At 31.8% G+C, this 22,187-nt stretch overlaps 1 protein-coding gene across 3 annotated transcripts in view; it reads right to left on the bottom strand.

Annotated features, from left to right (window-relative positions):
* The window catches only part of Ccser1 (coiled-coil serine rich protein 1), a 988,234-nt gene that overhangs the window by 881,117 nt on the left and 84,930 nt on the right, over positions 1-22,187 (bottom strand). The gene's annotated exons all lie outside the window — the stretch shown is intronic.

Genomic DNA, 22,187 nt, shown 5'->3' with positions numbered 1-22,187 from the left:
CTCTGCTCAGGATCTTAGTAGTCAAATGTCAATGTGTGGGCCAGGCTGGCTACTTATGAAAAGTTGTAGAATGAATCCACCTTCAAGCTCATATAGGTTGTTGGCAGAATGTGCTTCCTTCTGGAAGTAGGACTCATCTCCTTACCTTGCTGGCTGATAGGTAGGGATAGAGTTATGTTTCATTTCAGAATTCTGCTTTCCAGAGCCATTAAGGACATAGTGGATCACATTTTAACTTTAATTTGCATGCTATTTGATAAGTGATGAAATTGAATATACATATATTCAATCCTCATTTTACATAGTTTTAATACAAAATTTTTCTGTTAAATGGTTCAGTTAAACAACACCAATTACAAAAAAACATATGGCTTGAATTTCAGCTAGCATGGTGTGTCAACTGTGCATATTGTATAAAACACAATCTTCTCTGCTAGCTCTTCAGTCCATAAATCACTATGTAAATAACAGATATGCATCACAATCAGTGACATATGCATTGCTGCATTCAATATCTGTTGATTATTGATCACTAGGTATATGCTATTTACTTCAATCACAGACAGTCAAGTGTGTGGTTGCATTATTTCCTTGCTTCCCAGTGATAAATTAGCACAGCATTTTATGAAAACAGACAATCTAAGGGAGGAATTTGACAATTAAAATAAAAGTACAGCAAAGAAATGAAAATTCATATTTTAATTTCTTTAAGTTTTATTTATCACAAGACATAAACAGCAACGTGATATTAAAGTTGAATACGGAATGCTGATATTCATTTATGTAAGTAAGTACCCACTTTAAGAATTAAATGGAAAGAATATAAGTTAGATCCTTTATCAATGAAAAAAGAGGCAAATAATAAAAATGAGAGCATCAATGTCCCCCAAAGTCTTCTGGACTGAAGCCATGATCCAAAGTGCTGCAATGTTCAGAGGTAGGGCCCTTGGGATGTTATTGGATGGTGATGGTTTTGACTTTCTCAGTGGATTAATTCATTGAAGGATCCACAATTTTATGTCATTATTGGGAGGCGGTGAAAACTGTGAAGACTGGAATGTAGTTAAAGGAAGGAAGTCATGGGGGCATATTCTGGAAGGGTATATTCCATCTCCAACCCTTCCACTCTGTGCTTCCCAGACACCTTCAGGTGAGCAGCTTTGCTTGACATACCCTTCTGCCATGATGTTCCACCTCACCTCAGAAAGAACCATGTGACCATGGATTGAAACCTCTGAACACTGAGCCAAAATAAATCTTTTCACTTCTAAGATCATTTTTCAAGTATTTGGTCATAGCCAACAGAAAACTGACTAACACAGGGAGGTGCAAGTCATTCAGAAAGAATGGAGCCATAATCTCAATTAAAAAAGAAGTGCAAGAAATGAACACAGGGCTCTTAAGTTTCTCCCTTAGCTGAATTATTAATTTGTACAGGACTAGAGTCTGATATACAACATAGATATCTAATAAAAAGCTAAGCAGAATTTAAAACTATCTTCTGGCCACTCAAGAGACAGAAATTTATGTCCAGTACGTGTCAAGCAGAAGGAGTCATGATTCCTCTTTGTCTTCTTAAAGCTTTCAAATATAGGTTTTGTTTTTTTCATTTAAATTTAATATTCTCTACTACTTCTTTGCATGACCTTTGGAACAAACAATTCCACACAAGTTGGGAGTAGAAAGCAGTATTATATTTAAAATTCCCTCTATTGGAATGAAGATTCCTACTAGTGAAGAAATAGACTATGAAGAATATTATCGATTTATTCCTCTGGGTAAACAATCATATATATTTATTAAATATTTACTGAACTATTGTCATGTTCCAAGAAATAGTATTTTACTGTGGACAAGGAAAACAAAAATTCCTTCCCCAAGTTACCAATGAGGCTTTTATTTTATAAAGAATACATCTCAAGTATTAGGGCAATAAACTCTGATAAGACCAGATAAAAGGTTTTGTATACATCTCTATGAAGTAAAATGGAGCTTTGTTATTTCAAAATAGGAAAATAGTCAAGCAGGGGAAAATGCTGTTAACTAAGCAGGGATGAATTGAAAAAAAAAAAAAAAACAGTGATATCTGCTTACACAATGTACATTTAATTTCACTACCTAAATTTTATGACAGAAATATTGAAAAATGAAACTACATTCCAAATTATGTGTTAAAAAAATAAGCAAATGGAAGAATACAACTATTTACTTGTTAAGATGATTAATTGGCCTGTCAAAAAATAGGTTCTTGGAAGTGCCATGTAAATGACTAAGGTTTCATATTTTGCAGGAATTAAATTACATTCATATTTTAATTTCTTTAAGTTTTATTTATCATAAACACAAGAATTAGTATAATAACTAAAAGTTAGGACAATAAGTAATAGATGAATTATAACAAAAAAAGAGTTAATGGTGTGATTAAAAGAACAGTAAAAATTCAAATAATATTTCTAGGCCATTCTTCACTTTAAAGAGGAAATAAAAAACTTTTTAAAGCCTTAATAATAATATGTAACTGAGAGGAGATAATTTCTGAGAATCAGTAGAGAAATAGTTATGTGAAAAACAAACACTAGCAAAAGATATTCTTCAAACCCCATGTTTACATTTCAAAATTAAATCAAAACCTTGCATTATAATGATATGATGCAAACTACTCTGTATATCACTTTGGTTAGCATCTAAAAAATAAGTTCCTGGATATTGCTTTTTTTTAAACTTTTATCCTCCCACAAGTGCATGAATTACTTTGGGAAAATGACATAAATTTACTAAATAAAGGTAAAACATTTTTCATTAAAATAAACTTTGAATGATGAAAAGAGAAGTTTGTTAAAAAAAAAAAGACCTCAGTAGTGGAGTTTAATTAAACATGTGCTTTTTGAGAAAACATGCCAAAGTTTTGTTGCCATAGAGAATTATACAAAATAATACAGGTGTCAGTGAGAAACAGGGAAACCTATATAGATAATAATATTTATTTGATATCCCTAATACAACATTTTTCATATTCCTATTTAAGAAAAAAATTCAAATATTCCTAATACATGAAAAATTATTGCCAGACTCTTACATTACAACATAAATGTGGATAAAATAATGCATGGCATTGTGGTACGTGCATACAATCCCAGCAACTTTGGAAGCTGAGGCAGGGGTACCCTAAATTCAAGGACAGCCTTAGAACTTACTAAGACTCTATCTCAAAACTTAAAAATAAATAAATAAAGGTGTTTGGGTATAAATCATTGGTAGAGCACCCCTTGGGTCCAATCCCCACCCAGTCTCTCTTTCTTACACACACAAAATCTCTCTCTCTCTCTCTCTCTCTCTCTCTCTCACACACACACACACACACACACACACACACATGCATACACAAAGACTCAGTGTAAATAAAATGAGAATACTATCTGTAACCAATTATAAGTTTCTTACTCCTTCACTAGCAATACAAGGAATATGATTTAAATACATTAGAACTTAAGGTATTTTATTCAAATTTGTAGGGTTGAACAATTTTTAAAAATTTTTTATTTGCTCTTTTTAGTTATACATGACAATAGAATCTATTTTGATATATCATACACACAAGGAATATAACTGTGCATTTTTGTGTTGTATGTGATGTGGAATTACATTGGTTATATATTCATATATAAATACAGAAAAGTTATGTCCAATACATTTTTTAAAAAAGAACTAGAATAAATTAATATACTTTGTTGAATATATTGATCATTTAAAAAACAGGAAAGCAATTTTTTTCTCAATATTGAAAAATATTGCTTATGTACTAAGCAATTAAAAAATTATCAGTACAATTCAAACCTTGCTTTTCAATAAAATATGATATAAATTATTAGATAAAGGTAGCTAATTTTTAAACCCCAAATGTAGGAAAATTGTTGCTAAATCACTAACTTTGACTTAGGAAAAGAAAAACAAAACAACAACAACACAAAACAAACAAGAGGATAAAAAAAAAGAAAACACAAAGGAAAAAATAAAACTCATAGAAAGGCAATAACTTAATTAAATTATAAACAAAATATAAAAATCAATAATATAATATACTGATTTTTAAAGGAAAAAACAATTGGGGAAATTATTAATTCAAAGGACAGTAAATGCATTAAAAATTTCAGATGAAAAATTACATTATACATATTTACGTTTTAAATTGAATGCCATATAAAATAACTAATATTATCTTTGAAGTCATATTACATTAAATATTTAAAGACAGAGAATTTTTGGAAAAAAGTTCAAAAATAATTAGAAAATTAATGGCCATGTAATTACTACATAAGACAGAAAAATGAATAGTTTTCTAATAAATGCTAAAATATCAATAAGATTTTGTTACTAAATGTAAATTTATCAAAATTATTATAAGTTTTGATTATTGACCAACATAAGATTTTACTTTCTTCTTTATTATTTTCAAAATTTCCATTTGTGTCAAATTTATTTAAATATAAAATGTTTTTTTCTTCATGATTTACTTTATAAATCATAAAAAGCAAAAATAATAGAAATATACCAATTAAATAAATGGTTTGTTATAGCAAATTGGAAAAAAGAAGTAAAACATTGATGGTTAGGTTGTGCATCCCAGTTTACTATGTATCTTGAAAGAAACATTTTGGAGAATACAGCACTAGTGGGGAGTAATTTCACATGAAAGCTTATTCTTTGTCATGTAAGATATATGACTATTCTTATACTTACAAATGATTTTTATGGTGTCATAAAAATTTTGTAGATTTCTGATTGGCCAATAGAAGGTTTTAATCATATTTGGTCTTTCCTGACTTATAAAAACAGGAAAAATATAACATGTGTTAAGATATAGTCAGTCATTAAAACAAATGAAGTAAATGGATGTGTGAAACACTGACATTGACCTCAAAATAGTGAGCTTTCTTGAATTCCTTCAGGAAAACTATTTTTTAATAAGAGGTTAAATTTCATTTCATTTTCTGAATGCCTCCCTCCTCACAAAAACCAATACTTTGCTGGTTATAGTGGCCCATGCCTGTAATCCCAGTGGCCTAGAAGGCTGAGGGAGGAGGCTCATGAGTTCAAAACCAGCCTCAGCAAAATCGAGGCCTTAAGCAACTCAATGACATCCTGTTTCTAAATAAAATGAAAAATAGTGCTGGTTATGTGGCTCAGTGGTTGAGTACCCCTGAGTTCGATCACTGGTAACCTCCACCCCCCGCAAAAAAAAAAAAAAACTTATTCAGAGGTATTTTAATGGACTAATGTAGTTGGTTACTCTAAAACTGTTAATGTGAAGATATTATTTTCTTAACTACCTTTAAATTAATGAATTTGCGTACTAACAGGGACTTTTAACTTTTCACTAAGTGACTAAAGCATAGTGGCATGTTTAGGCACAGCCAAAATTGTAGGAACTCTTCCTTGAGGTGAGGATGACTTCTGTACTTTTTAAATTACATCAAATGCAAATGGCTTATTATTCAGATTGAACACTAATGCCATCAAAAAACAGCCTTTAGGAAATAAAACAGAGAATAAAATGAAACAAAAACCTTCCCAATTTTAATTACTTCATTATTCAATTGTACTTATAAAGCTAGTTCTATTAGTGTAAAGAAAGTTTCATTTACTTCTAAATTTTAAAAATGTAAATTTATGGAACAGCAGGAATTATTACATAATGTAACATATAAAACAGGAGCCAGTGTCAAGGCATTGCATATTCAAGTAGATTTGCAGCATCCACGGGTTGAAAAATCGATACATTTTTCACCATTACTTCCAACCAGAAATGCAAATAACCATTAGAGGCACCAACCTACAAATTTATATGCTAAATTTGCTCTTCTGTGAAAAGAATTTAGGTTGTAAATGTATTGCATGAAGTGCACAAAATTCCATCAGAGGCTCCTTACTAGGGAATTCTCAAGAAAGCTGACTAAAAATTAAAATACATTTCTTTCTAGACATTTGGGGCCCTTTTGCAAAGAATGGTGTCAGTAATTAGAACATTGTATGAAGGACTCATTCGGATATACAGAAACTGCACCCCATAGGAAGTCAAATATCAACAGCTATCAGTTAATAAGGACAAAAAAAATCATTATTATGTGCCAACATATTGTTCATAAATACAATTTATGAAATAGTAGTTATACTATTAAATATACTTTAAAAATACTTTATAAAGTATTTTATACTTTAAAATGTATGTGCATAATTTATTTTTACTTATAATTGATTGAGATTAACAGAAATCTTACGTGATATTCAGCCTATGCTTTCTCTATGCAAAAGGCTTTTGTGTGACAGAGGAAAGGGTGAGCAAGATGCCAAAAAAAAAAAAAAAAGAGGAAAAACAAACAAAAACAAATGAACAAGCAAAAAAAAAAACCACCTCCTGAAGTATTTATATATGCATTATATTTTGTATTTTAAGAAAATGATGAAAAATTTGAATTATATTTCTGATATTTCAATAAATTTATTTTTTCTCTCAAAAAATGTATGTGCAAATATTTAGTCTTTAGTGCGACAATTACCTTGGTTCTTGTTCGTTAATTTTTCCAAGGTAGGTTTGATTGCCAAAACGTCTTAGTAATATTGTACATAAAAAGAGTTGCCAACTTTCAAAAAGTAGTCAATCTTACTGAATTGTACTAATAGAAATAAAACCAATATTTAAAAGAAAAGGAAAAATGATTTAGTCCTGAAATTGCATTTAATTATAATATTATAAAATAAGGGGTTAAAAACAAGAAAAAAGTTTGATAGTCACAAAAATTACTTATTCTAAGATTAGATTCTAAGTACTAGTCTCATTTATTTCTAGGTAACTATAAATATATGAACACCTAAAATGATCAGACCTTCTAGGGAACACTCCTTTGTCAGAAATCTGCAAATCACAGAAGAGTAGAAATCACTTCTGTATTTTTGACTGAGTAGTCTCATATAATCTTTTATTATACCACAAAGAATATGCTATTCTTGAAATGACTCCCTACTATTGTTGTACTCTACAAAATGTTTCTTTCAAGATTCATAAAAAACAGAGATGCAAAACCTAAGCATCAATGTTTTACTCTTTCTTTCCAGTTTGCTACAGTACACCTATTTCATTTAATTACTGGAATTCTCTTATTTTTTTCTAGTTTTTATCTAATTCAGTTTTAAAGCACTAAGAAACCATGTACTCAATGTATTTTATATTTTAATAAATTTACAAAAATTCCAAAGATTTATTAGGAGAAGCATTTACCTTTTTCATGCAAAATGAAAACACTCAAATTACTGAAGGTGCCTGGAGTACAGTTAACTCATATGTAGTTTTATTAGATACTTTTTTACAAGTTGTTAGATTTATTTACATTTAGTAAGCAAGTCAATGCACTAGTATAGATTACTACAAATGAGCAATTGTAGCCTTAAAAAAAAATTGACATGATAGTGTTCATTTTCCATGCTCCTTTTCCAATATCCAAGAACCATGTATTTAAGACATATTTGAAAAACTTAACCTACAAAAGGATAACTCATTTCACAAACACTGAAGTAATATTTCATGGTGAACACAATCTTGTGTACTAACTATGCACGTTGGTTACTTCACATTTTAATTATGTGAAGTATTGTATTGTTTTTACCTCAGAGAAATTCCAAGACATAGTGCTTTTATTCCCTGTTATGTTTCTACTCCACAGACCTTGGGAGTAGCAAAGCTGGAGTTAGTCAGTTTGCTTATGGTCCCCAACCCATTGAGCATACCTCATACTGAATTTCATTTAAATATATCAGGAAGTCTGAAAGAATAGGGTAAATTAAATAGTTATCCTTTCAATTATTTCCACTCAGAAATATTTTTATATCTGATTTCTTTATCCTTGGAAAACTGTGTCAGAACATAATATAGCTTTCCTTCACAGTTCAAATTCTGAGGGTTCCAAGTTCTTCCTTCAAAATGACTTACAACTATTCTTCTATTGTTCCCCTAGAGAATGAATGGCAAGTGCCAGGATAAAACAATATATTTATCAATAGCAAAGAAAGGTATTCCATATGGGTAAACACATATCTTCAAACTTATTTTTAATTGGTTGCTATTGTTTTTCTTACCTAGCATTATTCTATGTACTTAAGGCCATTAAACAATACAAATATATATATGATTTTGTGGAACACAGACCTTTTGAATCAATGGAAAAATTTTCCCATGGGGGTTACATTCTTCAATTTACTCTTTAACAGAATAATTTGTCCCTGGACTGCAGATCAAATTCCTACAGACAAAATATGATTTTTTTTTTTGTATTACAGATAGTACCCATCACCACCCAGTAGTCATTTGGAAACTCTTAGCAACTTTTCTGCTTAAACTGTCTATTTCATGATGTACATTTCAGCCTGATTCTACCATCACTGTGATTCATGGAGAACATACAATAACATTCATTCTCTCCTTGCTTTCCAATATGCTTAACAGTAATGATACAAACCTCTGTGTCAGGGTGCTTCTTTGTATGCATAATAAATAATCAAGTTCTACTGAAACAAATATAAAGCAATGTGCAAGACCATAAGATGAATTCATCATGATATGTTAGATTTATATTTGGCTGAATGTATGTGACATTCTCAATTTGAAAATGTTTTCAATTCCCTTTTAGTGCATATATCAGAACAATTTCCTGTTAACTAATTATGTTTAGTACAAATATCCAGGGACAAATTTTGCATTTGAACCATCTTCTATTGGAATAGACTCTCAAATCAAATTTATATTTCTTTGTAGTTTTCCCATCAGTACAATATGAATAATATCTTCGTATTAGATTATTGTGATGATTAAATGAATTAATGCATGTAAAGTGCTTACCATCATGTCAGGGAAAAAAGAGCTTTTTAAGTGCTAGAAAATACTGTTTATAATTGTTTTTGATGGGTTTTGATATACTAACTCAGCTAGGCTACAGACTCCAGATATTTAAACATTAATCTAGATGTTCCTGTGGAGGTGTTTACTACATATGACTGGAGTTCATAATCAGTTCTTTTAGATAAGGGAGATCATTCTAGATAATCTAGGTGGGCCTGAGTCAATCAGTTGAAAGGGATTAAAAGCAAAGTTGAGGACTCCTGATGAACACAAATATCCCACAAATGTGAATTTTTTAAAAAAAAAAAATAACGCCCTCTTATATTTTCTACTGGTTTCATTTCTCTGGTTGATAAATTCACCAGTCAACAATGACATTTTGTTGTTAAATACTAGTCTTGGCAAACTTCTAAATAGTTCCTTTGAATTACTGTCCTTAATTCTGTGCTTACACAGAGGATCTTGATGAAATATTATTTCAGAATTCAAAGAGAAATTAAAAAATAAGCAGGTAAGATACAAGTCATTATATCATGACTGTAAATAACACTTACTGAGCACAAACAGGCATACCTAGTCATCCCATTGCAGCATTCATTGAATCATGCCATAACCTAGCAATGTAATACTACACTGATGAAGATAAAAGACAAAATATTGCCATTGAAGTAAATCAAGGAGCAGTGATGGGTAACATCATGCAAAAAGTAACAACAGGAGGAGAACCACAGTACTCCTACTGTCTTGTTCCTTCCTGTCTGATGAGCACAGTGTCAGGCACACAGCAGTCCTTCAATAACACAAGTAAAATGAGTGGGATTGATAAAAAATGAAGGGAGACATTAGGGAGAATAAAAGATGCTGACCAAGCATAGGAAAGAATGTGGTCAAAAGTAATGAAACATGAAAAAAATGTAGCATATTCTGAGAAGTACAAATTCAATGTGGTTGGAACCAAGGCAAGACACATGAAGTTGAAGAAGAATACAGTGGAGACAGAGGTGATTGCCAATACCTCTGGGGCCTTCTTAGCAACTTTAAAACATAGGTATTTAATCCTGAAGTTATTAGGAATCATTATCAACCGAAGCGACATGATCAGCTTCATGTTTTCTACAAATAGCCTGGGCAATGCAGAAGTACAGGAACATGACCAGGCGAGATCACTGACAGCACTATGACAATACAAGACAGACTATTGCTGGAAGCAGCACTGATATAAAAAGAAGGAAGAGGTAAGTGCAGAGTATTCTTTGAACACTTCCTTGTCAAACAAAGTCACAGTCTCTACTTATTTCTTTTGTTATAAAGAAACTGAATTCTCAATATTTTACAAAAACAAAAAATAGAGTGAAAGTACAGATGGATAAAAACTTGCAAAAGAAGGAAGTGAAGACCTTAAAATTAGTGAGACAAAAATTTAAAGTTTGGGCTGGGGATGTGGCTCAAGCGGTAGCACGCTCGCATGGCATGTGTGCGGCCCAGGTTCAATCCTCAGCACCACATACAAAGATGTGTCTGCCGAAAAAACTAAAAAATAAATATTAAAAAAATTTCTCTCTCTCTCTCTCTCTCTTTAAAAAAATAAAAAATTAAAGTTTAAAAATACTTTCACAAATATATTGTTGAAGGATAATGCAATCTTGAGAATTTTTAACAAGATATGAAGGAATTACACTGAAATTGTTAATAACCTAAAGTTAAAACTTATTAGGGAAAACATGGACATGAAATTAATTATATCTTAGAAACTGGAACAAAACTATAAAAAGTAAAATGCAACATTAAATTTAAGGAGCTTATCTCTTAAGACCCCAATTCTGGGACTTTCATTGCTGAGTACCAAGAATAACATTTCATATTTTGATACATGTTTGGATAGTTGTCAGGTTTATAATAAAATTTGTTCCTTGAAACTGCATGTTTTGAACACACTTCTCACATTTTCTTGGAGATAGGTTCTTCATTTTTTAAAATATTATTTTATTTATTTATTTTCATGTGGTGCTAAGGCATATCATATCCTCTGCCAAATGCTCTTGCTGAGCTAAAACCCTCGCCCAAGATAGGGACTTTTCTTTTTTAAAAAAAATGCTTTTTAGTTATAGATGGGCACAATGCCTTTATTTATTTTTATGTGGTGCTAAGGATCATACCCAGTCCTCACATGTGCTAGGTGAGCACTCTACCACTGAGCCACAACCCCAGCCCCTGAGATAGGGTCTTAGTGGTGATTTACCTTCAGCAAAGGTCATTAGGTTGGTCCAATTCACTCTGACTGATATCCATATGAGAAGAGATTAAGACACAGACACACAGGGAAAGACCATGTGAAACACAGAGAAACCAGATACAGGTCAAAGAGAAAAACATCAGGAAAAACCATTTCTTCCTATACTGGGAACTCAAGCTTCTAGATCCAGAACAGTGAGACAATTAATTAATGTTGTTTAAGCCACCCAGCCTGTAGTACCTTGTTATGGCAGCCCTATAAACTAATACAATGCCCATTTTTAGGAAGAGAATTAAATGCTTGCTTTTACTAATATTCATAATAAAACTAAAAAAATCACAGTCCAAATGCCCACCTAATGACCAAAGTTTTATTCCTCCTACTACTATTCTCTCCCATTCCAAATATTTCTGATAGATATACATTCAGGCCATTTAGCTCAAACTTCAATAATTCTAATGCTCTAAAATGCATTCCCTTGCCATTATAGTTGTCTTCTTTTAAATATGATACAAAATTTTAGTATATTTAAAAATAGATTGTAGTTGCTGGGGTTGTGGCTCAGTGGTAGAGCGCTTGCCTAGCACATGTGAGGCACTGGGTTCGATCCTCAGCAACACATAAAAATAAATAAATAAAAGACATTGTGTCCAACATAAAATATATATTAAAAAATAGATTGTATAGAGTTATATGTGTGTGCATATACATATATGCATACACACATTTATGTCCATATATTATCTTTCCTGTGATACATTACATATGCATTATAAACACATACATACATTCCATACACACAAGTATAGACAAGAAGAGAAATAATAAATTGTAAACAACTACTGCTTTTCTCACAAATTGGATATGAAAACTGCCAGCTTTTCTTCATATGCACAATCACAATACAGTGTATAAATAAGACCCTACATTAGGTGTTCTCCAAGATTCTCTAGAAAGTTTTGTATAAGAACATTAACAACACTGGAAGTCTGTGAATTCCTTCATGTTGATTTACATATAATATATTATATTAGAATGGCATCATCATCTGTGCTCAACAGCTTCTGAGAAATTCAGATAGAAGGCTTATAACTTGTTTTTTTAAAATTCCCATTTGAATAATTAGCAGGACTATTCAATAATCATGAGGCAGACAGTTTCTGTTTTAGTGTGGGGGTTGAAGTGAACATGCAGTCTCTCTGTGTTGCCATCAGGGATTGTACTTTCTACAGATGTTCATAACAATAAATGTTCTATCCCACTTGTCTTAGAAATGCCCCTTGAGTAGAAGGCCTTAGTTGCTTTCCTGTGGACCTTTGTGGCTGCCTTGACTAAAAGATGCAATAGAATTGACACTGCATGACTCTCAAGGCCAGGTTGTAGAGGCACCTTGCCTTCTCAGGGTCTCAGGACATTTGATACAAGAATCCATTTTCTGTGGTGTGAGGAAGCCAAGTCCACATGGATGACTTGTCTGAGAATCCCATCAAGGTTAATCAGCAGACTGTCTTCAAGCACAAATGTGTGAGTAAAACAGCTTTATCTTCTAAATGAAGCCTTTAATACCAGAAGGCAGAGAACAATGCTCAACTCCCCTTGCTGCAGTCTGCTTGAATTCCCAACTCACAAATATCATAAAGATAAATGATGTCTACAGTTTATAGCAACCATGTTTTAGGAAAACTTAGTAAAAACCAGACAACACAGTGGACATGGCTCCCTGGTCCCCAAGGCTTGCAGCCAGACTACTGGTTCTTGCTAAGTAATGGCATGTGGAGCAGAAGAACAGCATAGGGGCAGGTGGGTTGAAGCACAGGTGGCAAGCAAAGAGGTGAGTCTGCACAAGCCTATCCATCTCCCTAAGGTAGCCCAGCTTGCACACAGTGGCGATCCCTGCTGCAGAAGTGCACTCCACTCAGCAGCACTGCCACTCCAGTCACCCTACTGAGCATGCATTATTCAAGGACTTCAACCTTTGGCTTCAGGAAGCAGGGAGAAAATGGAAGTAAGGTAAACCCGAATGGGATTAGGGGCTAAACTATGGCATTATTACTTTCAAACCCTAACTAGCATAAATATGGACCAATCATAGTGACCCAATTGCTATATAAACCCCTAGACCAGCATACTCCAGCAGAGAAAACCTGCTCTCAGGCCCCCTATTGTTAAAATTCCTATTCCTGTTCTTTAATAAATCCTACTGTTGCACTCACTCATTGTGGCCTATAGATTTCATTCTTCAAATTCAAAGACAAGAACTTTAAAGAATAAGAAATTGATGGTGAGCTGCTGAGGTCTGCTGTAACACTGGAGGGCATGGCCCAGCATCTAGAGCTGCAACACTTCTCAGCCTGCAGAGGCCTGCAACCTTACACAGATCCCACTCCGATTTCACCTGCCAGCAGCTGTGGGGACTCAAGTTTCATCTCAAAACTTTGACTTCACAGTTGTAAAAAGCACTTATAATAAACAAAAAAATATAATTTGATCTCCCTGAACAAGTTTTCATTAAATCTGTAACTTGAATGAAACAGGGGGAAAAATACGAGGCATAAGGGGTACAAAGATGCTACTGCAATTATATGTGTGTGGAATTTATGAATGAATATTTCAAGGAACTAATAGTTAAAATTTCATTCAGTAGTCTACAGTTCAATATTATACCAATAGATAATAATGAAAGCAGCAAAGTACATATTATATATGTATGTGTGACTATATATATATACATATATATATGTGTGTGTGTGTGTGTGTGTGTGTGTGTGTGTGTGTCCATAAAAAAAGAAGTATGATAAATGTGCTGACGTTCCTGTTTGGGTTTCTCATTTCAAATTTAGAAAGCACCCTGGAGCTATCCTTGGAGCAATTTTGCAATAGCAAGTACAGACAAATAAGTATCTGCTCTACTGCTCAAAATAATACTTTATGAACTTTCCAAGCATAAGATGAAATCATAGTTGTTATCCATTCTGGGAAAACATTCATGACAAGAATAATGTTTAACCTAAAATAGCTATAATATGATATACTAGAATTTAGAACACAGAAAAATTTTAAAAAGGAAAAAAACAAGGTGCTTGATATATCAGAATATGAAGAATTTGCAAAGCATTCCTCAGGAGCAATAGTCAGTGTTCTCAAGGGAAAGATAGTTTAACCAAAATGTATTTTACTGTCATTCTTTCTGTAGAAGTGTGTCAAAATTAGACATTGTTAAGAAACACATTCTACCTGGATTTGGCAAGGAAATAATTCAAAACCACTAAGAAATAAATATTATTACTTTTTAAAGCAATCTTTTAAAATTTATGGAAAGGGGAATGTAATTATACTGCATATAAATACAATATGTAATTACATATAAATAAGACTTTCTTGAATATTATTTTCCTACAGGTATTGCCATTTATTAAAAAATAATAATTAATTCCCATGCAATTTTTTTTGTACTGGAGATTGAACTCAGGGGCACTCAACCACTGAGCCACATCCTAGCCATATTTTGTATTGTATTTAGAGACAAGGTCTCAGAGAGTTGATTAGTGCCTCAACATTGCTGAGGCTGGCTTTGAACTCAAGATCCTTCTGTCTCAGCCTACCAAGCCACTGGGATTACAGGCATGTACCACCATGCCTGGCTTCCCAAGCATTTTGGATGTTATGATTTATCTCACATTTCCTCATGTATCTGCTTTGCTTTATGTATTTTATTAGGCAGGTATGTACTTATTTTTGATATTGCTGATTATTATATACAACAAAATAGAAACCAAGATACAGTGTAAGTTTTAGTTTTTAGTGAGCATGGAATTTATACTCCAATATATCTAGTCACTTCCATGCTTATACCACATAATTTAACTAGTTAAAAAAACTCGCCTTACAACAATACTACTTGTTAACTCCATTCTTGGAGCAGACATATTCTAGCATCTGAAGATATATTGGTGAACAAAATTCAGAAGGCTCTTTCCCTTTCCAGAAGTTTTAATATTTGATTTTCAACAGTCAGAAAAGTAGTAGCAGTACCACTCAATTTCTAGACAGAGAAGGTATTTTAGCAAAATTCTTTTTCTTTCTTTTTTTGACAGAAGATCTGGAGAAACCTTTCTCTTGCATCTTTGTCATCTATTTTTTATAATCAACTAACAACTAGCTACTAAATAAACACAAAATAAGAACTGTTTCTAACAGATAAATATTTTTGTTAAAAACCACACTATATAGATATATTTTTTTCATGAGATAATTCCTTTCACTTCAAACAGGATATAGCCAATATTATCATATGACAAACCAATCTCCTCTTTTCCCCTCCCCATTCCTTATCCAGTTCTTGGCCCATTTCTTGCACTACCTTTTGGGCTGAACAGAACAAGCATCAAATGAATCATGAATCTTTGTTGAAGAAATTACATTAGATATATCAAGAATCATTTTGAGGTTATGAGACATAATTCATTAGTCCTGAGTTCTATAGAGCTGATAGTTATTTAATGGGCTTCACTTTGTAAAAGTATGAAGAGTCATATAATCTACATTATGTTCCTACTCACCTTTAAGAAGTTAAATAAATTATTCAATTATCTCCTAAAAATATCACCCACTCTTCAGAATTTTATAGACGAATTACAAATCCAAATGAAATGTGTAATACCTGTAGCTTCAATAGATGATTTAAGTGACCTAAAGAACTTAAATATATTGCAACTAGTGGTTTTAGTTTGCTTCACCCCTTGCTATCATTGAACAAATCCTAAACTGCCAAGATTCCTAATTGTTTTCCCTCTGCCTTCTTCCAAACCACTCCAAGTGAAGGAATAGGTGAAAACCAGGAAGTACAATTGCAGAGATCAATGGGATAAATTTATTCATAGACAAATGTTAAACTCAGTTCAAAACTAAATACTAAATTTCCACAGGAGCTAACCTTGATGACATATGCTGCTAGTTCACTGAGGAAAACGAAAACCAACAGACATTGTCAAATCAGTCAGGATATATACCAATAATGTGTGCATTCAAACAAACAGGACAAATTGCTGAAAAGTCCAGTATTTCCATAGAAGCACCATGAAATCTGAGAGGTTAAAGGGAACAAAAACAAACAACACCAAAACATCAAACCTGTCTTAACCTCTAAGTCTCTTTCCCAAGGATTACTGAGGATCTAAACATTTCATAATTTATTAATCTCAATATTCAGAAGAATCATTTCTTGCATTAAAGTACTTCCTTTCTTCAGTCTTCATTAGCTTTCCTAGATGGGATGGAAGTATTGTCCACATTTTATGTCACTGAAATGTCTAGAAATAAAGTACAACTAAATAAGTCAGGAGTATAATTTAATTTGTACCACCAGGTTTAACTGAAGATTCCCAGTCTTCAAAGACCTTGAGATAATTATAGCACCCATAAACTTTCCTGTAGACATTCATTGGATTATTACTTATGAAAAGCTGTTGAGCTCTGCCCAGAAAAATTACAAATTTTTGAAAAGATCTTTAATATGACAAGTTAATATTCAAATCCTTTGACATAAGAAATAATTTGTGTAGAATGAAGTTTTAGAGCCTTGGTATGAATACAATGCTAAAACCTATGCCTTTAGCAATCCAGTTTTGTGAGTTCTGTATGCACTGAGTTTTAAGCAATGTCCTGAAGCTGAAGACTAATAGTCTCTTCTCCAGACTTGCTCTTTATGGCCAGGAAGCTCAAACCTTGCCCACTATTGTTTCTAGGTAAAGTTTCATGAATAACTAGTCCATAGCTGAGTTTGTATTTCCTTAACGAACAATTTTATCTCCATTCATCATTAATTAGCCATCAGCTTCACAATTATAAATATCCACAACTATAAGTTTAGAATTACAGTATTAGATTCTTATACTCTAATTACCATGCCTTCATTGTCAATGTGTTTGTTAAGTCTGAGAAGTGAGGCTTGCAGGGCTTCTTTGTATATTCGGTTAAATATCGGTCAAGAAATCATACTTGCCCATAATTTTTCACATTTTTAATAAAGGCATTTAAAAATTATTTTTTTCTATTATAAATATAAGTTTTTCATATTAAAATTTGATTTGTCTTAGATTATCAAATGCTATATTTGTGACAACATAAAATAAAACATGGCACATGATAGTATCAAAAACTGTCTTTAATAATACTGGTCCAAACTACCATCATAAAATACGACATCACAGCAAGGGCACTTTGTCATTTCCTTATTTGTATTATGAATTGAATAAAAAGAGCAGCAATCAGAAGCCAAGATTTCTGGCCTTATTAAATAATGGATGGTGAAAATTCTAAAGGAATTTGAAAGATGTAGCATGTTTGATAAGTTGGCCAAAACCTAAATAGCAATAAGAGAAATGCCAGCCTTGTAAAATTGTTGTGGGGGTTGCCCGGGGTGAGTGCTTCAAATAGGTACACTCTAGCTGCATGTTTACTTATTTTCTCCTTTGACATGTTGACAAATGTCAAAGAATGGCAGTAAGATATTATTAAAGCCAGAGGAGTGTTTTCTCTGACCATCATAATAAATTGTATCATAGATTGATCCTGGCTTTTAAGTAACTGTTATTTGGCCTTCTTGTGCCAATATAATTCCTTCCCAGTTTGCCTGAATCTCAAATGGCAAAAGAAAGCAGGAAATTCCATAGATTCTAGGAAATATGAGCATTTTCTCTGCATTAGTAATATCTTTATGATAATCTTAACCATCCCCTAGGGCTAGTCAATTGAGTTTCCCCAAATACTAATTCACAGATTTTATATTCAATAATATTTAATCATTTTACCAGCATAGATATCCTTTTAAAAAAATCACTAAAGTTTAAACTTCCCAAAGATTACACTTGTTTGTCTGTATTATGTCATATGGATTACATGTAAATGTATGCATATATTATAATGTGCCAACAATCTTCCTTTTCTTTCCTAGAATTTAAACTTCAAGAAGGCAGAGGCTAAAATAGCACCTATTATAGAAGGTTAAATGAATATTTATGTGCATTATTTTCAATGACTTTATTTGATCTTTATTAAAAGTAAAATATTATATTTTTATAATAGAAATTAGGCCAATTAAAATATAAGATCACTTTATACTTTGATAAACCAAACCAACGTCATGTGTTCTACTATTACATTTGGGTGAATACTGAAACCTCGAACATCAACATCACCTAAGTAGATGGAAGTCTAGAACCCTCTCTATGATTCAAAGTGTTGTGATCCAAGTAATTCTTTCCAAGAAAGATATAAGTGCTATAATGTTCTTTGAAAATAAGTTGATTGATAAACAGAAAGACTTAGTATGAATTTTTATGTTCTTTAATGGCACCACCAATCTTGATTCATATCAAGAATGCTGATCTACCATATAATATCTTCTTTCCCTTCAATAAAACTTTGTGTACCTATTTATTAAATATCTTCTCTTTTTAAAATTATTCTTATACTGAGACATAAAATAATTTCATAGATATGTTTTCCAAGTGCATGAATTAGCATTCTCTGTCCTTTTCCTAAATACATCTGTTTTTATCATTATATTTTATTATTGTCCTACTTAGGGTTTTTTGTTCGTTTTGTGAATTATCTTAAAAATGTCATTTATAAGATTGTATCTTTTATAGTTTATGGAAATTGACCAATGTGTGGTAGCCTAAGAGCAAAAATGAAGCTATGAAATAATGGGTGAATTCGCCTTTGAAACGCTATTAACTGAAAAATGATTACCCTTAAAATAAATGACTCTGTATTATTTTACCATGTTACTACCAACAAATCTCTTGGTTTATATATCTTGCTCAATAGCATTGCTATCTATCCTGTTGCCCATAAGTTTTATGCTTCTAAAATTGTGCAAAGATCAAGTGTGGTTTTTTAAAAGAGAGATAAAATGTTGTTACTGCCTTAAAAATAACATCAATGATGTTGAGAAAGTCTACTAACATTTATTGACTTCTATGTCAAGAACTGATACAATTTTTAAATGTGCTATATCATTTAATCTCACAATAACTTTTCAGAAAAATATTATCATTATATTTAATAGAAGTATAAAAATGTAAAAAAATGATTATGCAGCTTTTAAGTACCTGATCCAGCACTGTAAACAGAGCATTTGTGATCTCAAAATCCATGTTTTATCAATTGTTGATAAAAAAAAAACTGTATCATAACTTGCCAAGAAGAAAGACTGATGAACTTTAAATCATCTTGATCTATTCAATTCCCCATGATCATGTCATGTATACTACTTTTACAATCTCACAGCTAATCATAATGTATGCAAATAACCCACTGCATTTTTTTCAGATATTAGTCTTGTTAGTACATTGAAACTGCATTATTAAAATATTAAACAATAATCATATTGTGCTGATGTGTCTCTCAGTACCAATCAAAGTACATGAAAATGACTATGCTGACCACATAATATGCATTGCCTTGAACATTCCTGAAACTAGCAAGTTTAAAATATGGAAAAGAAAGAAAACTGGACTTAGGGATACTTACCATTTTTCAAAAGACATCCAGCTGATAAAGAAAAGTAAAATTTAGATTTTTATTATTCCAATCTCATCATACTCTTTATTCATGTTTATAAATGACAATTATCAGTCAAGATATGATAGATGTGTATATATATTACTCACCATATATTTTATATGTTCACATAAACATATACACATTTTCATGTACGGTATGTTTTATTACAAAAACGAGAACTCACTTCTCTACATGTTTCAAATTTTGAAGTTTTCATCCTATAAAGTTATGTTCTCCTTGATTCTGAAGCAAATACAAAATGATATATTCTACTCTTTTTATTACCAATGTATAGCTGCCCCTTGTTATCCATGGGGCATTGGTTTCAGGACTACCCTCAGATACTAAAATCTCTAGATGCTCAAGCCTCTCATATAAAATAGCATAATATTTTTCATGTAATCCATACACATTCTTTTGTATACTTTGTCATTACGAGATTATTTACATAACACAATGAAAGTGCTATGGAGTCCATGTTACATAGTATTGTTTATGGAATAATGACGAGAGAAGAAAAGTCTAAATAGATTAAGAATCAATAAATGTGATTCTTATAAATTAATCTGATTTTAACTAGCTTGTATGGCTAGGTATCAATTTCTTCACCTAATACACTGAAGATCAAAATTTAGATTTCTAATTCCCTTCTAGCAATAAGCTCTTAAGACTTTGCTTTGGGTATGAAATTCAAGTGGCATTAAAAAATGTGCCTTGCATTCAAAATATTCACATCATTGCTGAGTATAACTGTATTTTCTAGCTTAAGCCATATTTAATTTCCTGTAGAAGATTCATGTCAATAAATTGATAAGCATAAGCATTGTATTTAGAAATTTATGTTTAATTTTCTTTAAAAGCAACCTAAATAAGTTCTAGAAAAAAATTATCTTCATCTATTTATGATCTATTAATGCTCTTAATCAAGAGATAACACTGCACTTAATACAACCAATTATGCTAATATATGTAGGAAGAAACACAATCCTCTTTGTAAAGATTGTTACAAGTTTTTGTTATGATCCTTAATTAAAGTTCAGTCTTGACTTGTGTTCAGCCTATCATATATGTAAGTGAAAATCCAATTTTCTAGTAATTGATATGATGAATATTGAAAATTTTATTCAGAAAAATTTAGAAGCATTTTGCTTAATGCTATGTTTATATTAGGCTCACAGTTAAAATTGCTTTTGTTTATATTGCCAGGACAAAATGAAAGGGAAGAAGAGGAGGAAGAAGAAAAAGCTCATGATCCTGACATGGCTTGACGTATCAGAACAAAATCTTATAACAATATTTACAAAGAGAATTGTGTTCCTATGTATGTTAGTAAAATTGGTTGTATTAAGTAAAATGTCATCCCAAATTTGCATCACAAATACCCTCTGCTCTTTCATGTTTCTGCTCTTTCACCCAAAATCTTTTCTCTGCCTTTCACATGACATTTTTCTTTCTGTTTGGACCAATCTTATCCTCATCCTTTAAGACTAAATTAAAATATTAATTTTTTTAAGTTTTTTAATTCTGTTAAGTTTTAGTAGTTGCTGTTGGCTCCCAGTGCAGTCACAGAATGTTCTAAAGATTTTCCATCAGACTGACTAATTTCCCAGTGTCTAAGAATAACTAGGGATAAGAAAGGGTTAAAAAAATCTACTTACCAGTTAAAGATAATGAAAGGTAGAATCATTGACTACTAAAAAATAGTGGGAAATAATTGTTCTATTGTTATCTTTGATTAAACATTTGCAATACTATTTTCATTTAAAAATCAAGTGTAAAAACTTATTGGGGCTTAATTTAAAAGCAATAAAGTTTATGAACTTGCATTAGTAGTTATAAACTAAGATCATGATAAGAACAATCAGACGTATATAAAAAATAAATTAAAATTCAAAACAGGAAACAAAACAAATAATAGAAACTAAAATCTTAACTATGATTGTAATGAAAAAGTTAAAAATTCAATATTATAATTGTTTTATTGAAAATATTAAAATGTTTATTGAAATACTAAAGTTTGAAAATGAGGGGATCCTAAAGAAAATAAGGTTAAATAGTTGCTCTCATATGTAGTTGTCAGCCTGTAATTATATATAATTCTCTTGTCATACAATTTGCCAATATATATCTCTAAGATCAAGATTATGGACACCTTCTTTTCCAAAAGTCCATTATCTTCACTTTCATAAGAAATAAGAGTGCGATTTTTATGCAAAAGAGTACAAACTAAGACATTATAAAAAGAAAATATAGAGATGATCAAGAGAGTTAATATGAGGGAGAGAACATGGCGGCGAGAGGGGAGGCAGCGCTTTCAGTACCTCCTCAACAACGGGGTCAGAGAGACGCATGGATACGCTTAGATACGACCTGCTGAGAAACTCCTAGCAAAATTCCACTAAAGAGAGATCGGCCGGGAATCGGTAGGATTTTTGGAGGGACAGTCTGCGCTGGAGGAGTGAATCTCCGCCACGCAGCGCAGAGGTCCAGACCCGCCAG

This window comes from Marmota marmota, unplaced genomic scaffold, assembly GCF_001458135.2.
Source record: "Marmota marmota marmota unplaced genomic scaffold, marMar, whole genome shotgun sequence".
NCBI classification, from domain to species: Eukaryota; Metazoa; Chordata; class Mammalia; order Rodentia; family Sciuridae; genus Marmota; species Marmota marmota.
The sequence above is the reverse complement of the archived record's forward strand: the minus strand, read 5'-3'. Positions and strand labels throughout refer to the sequence as shown.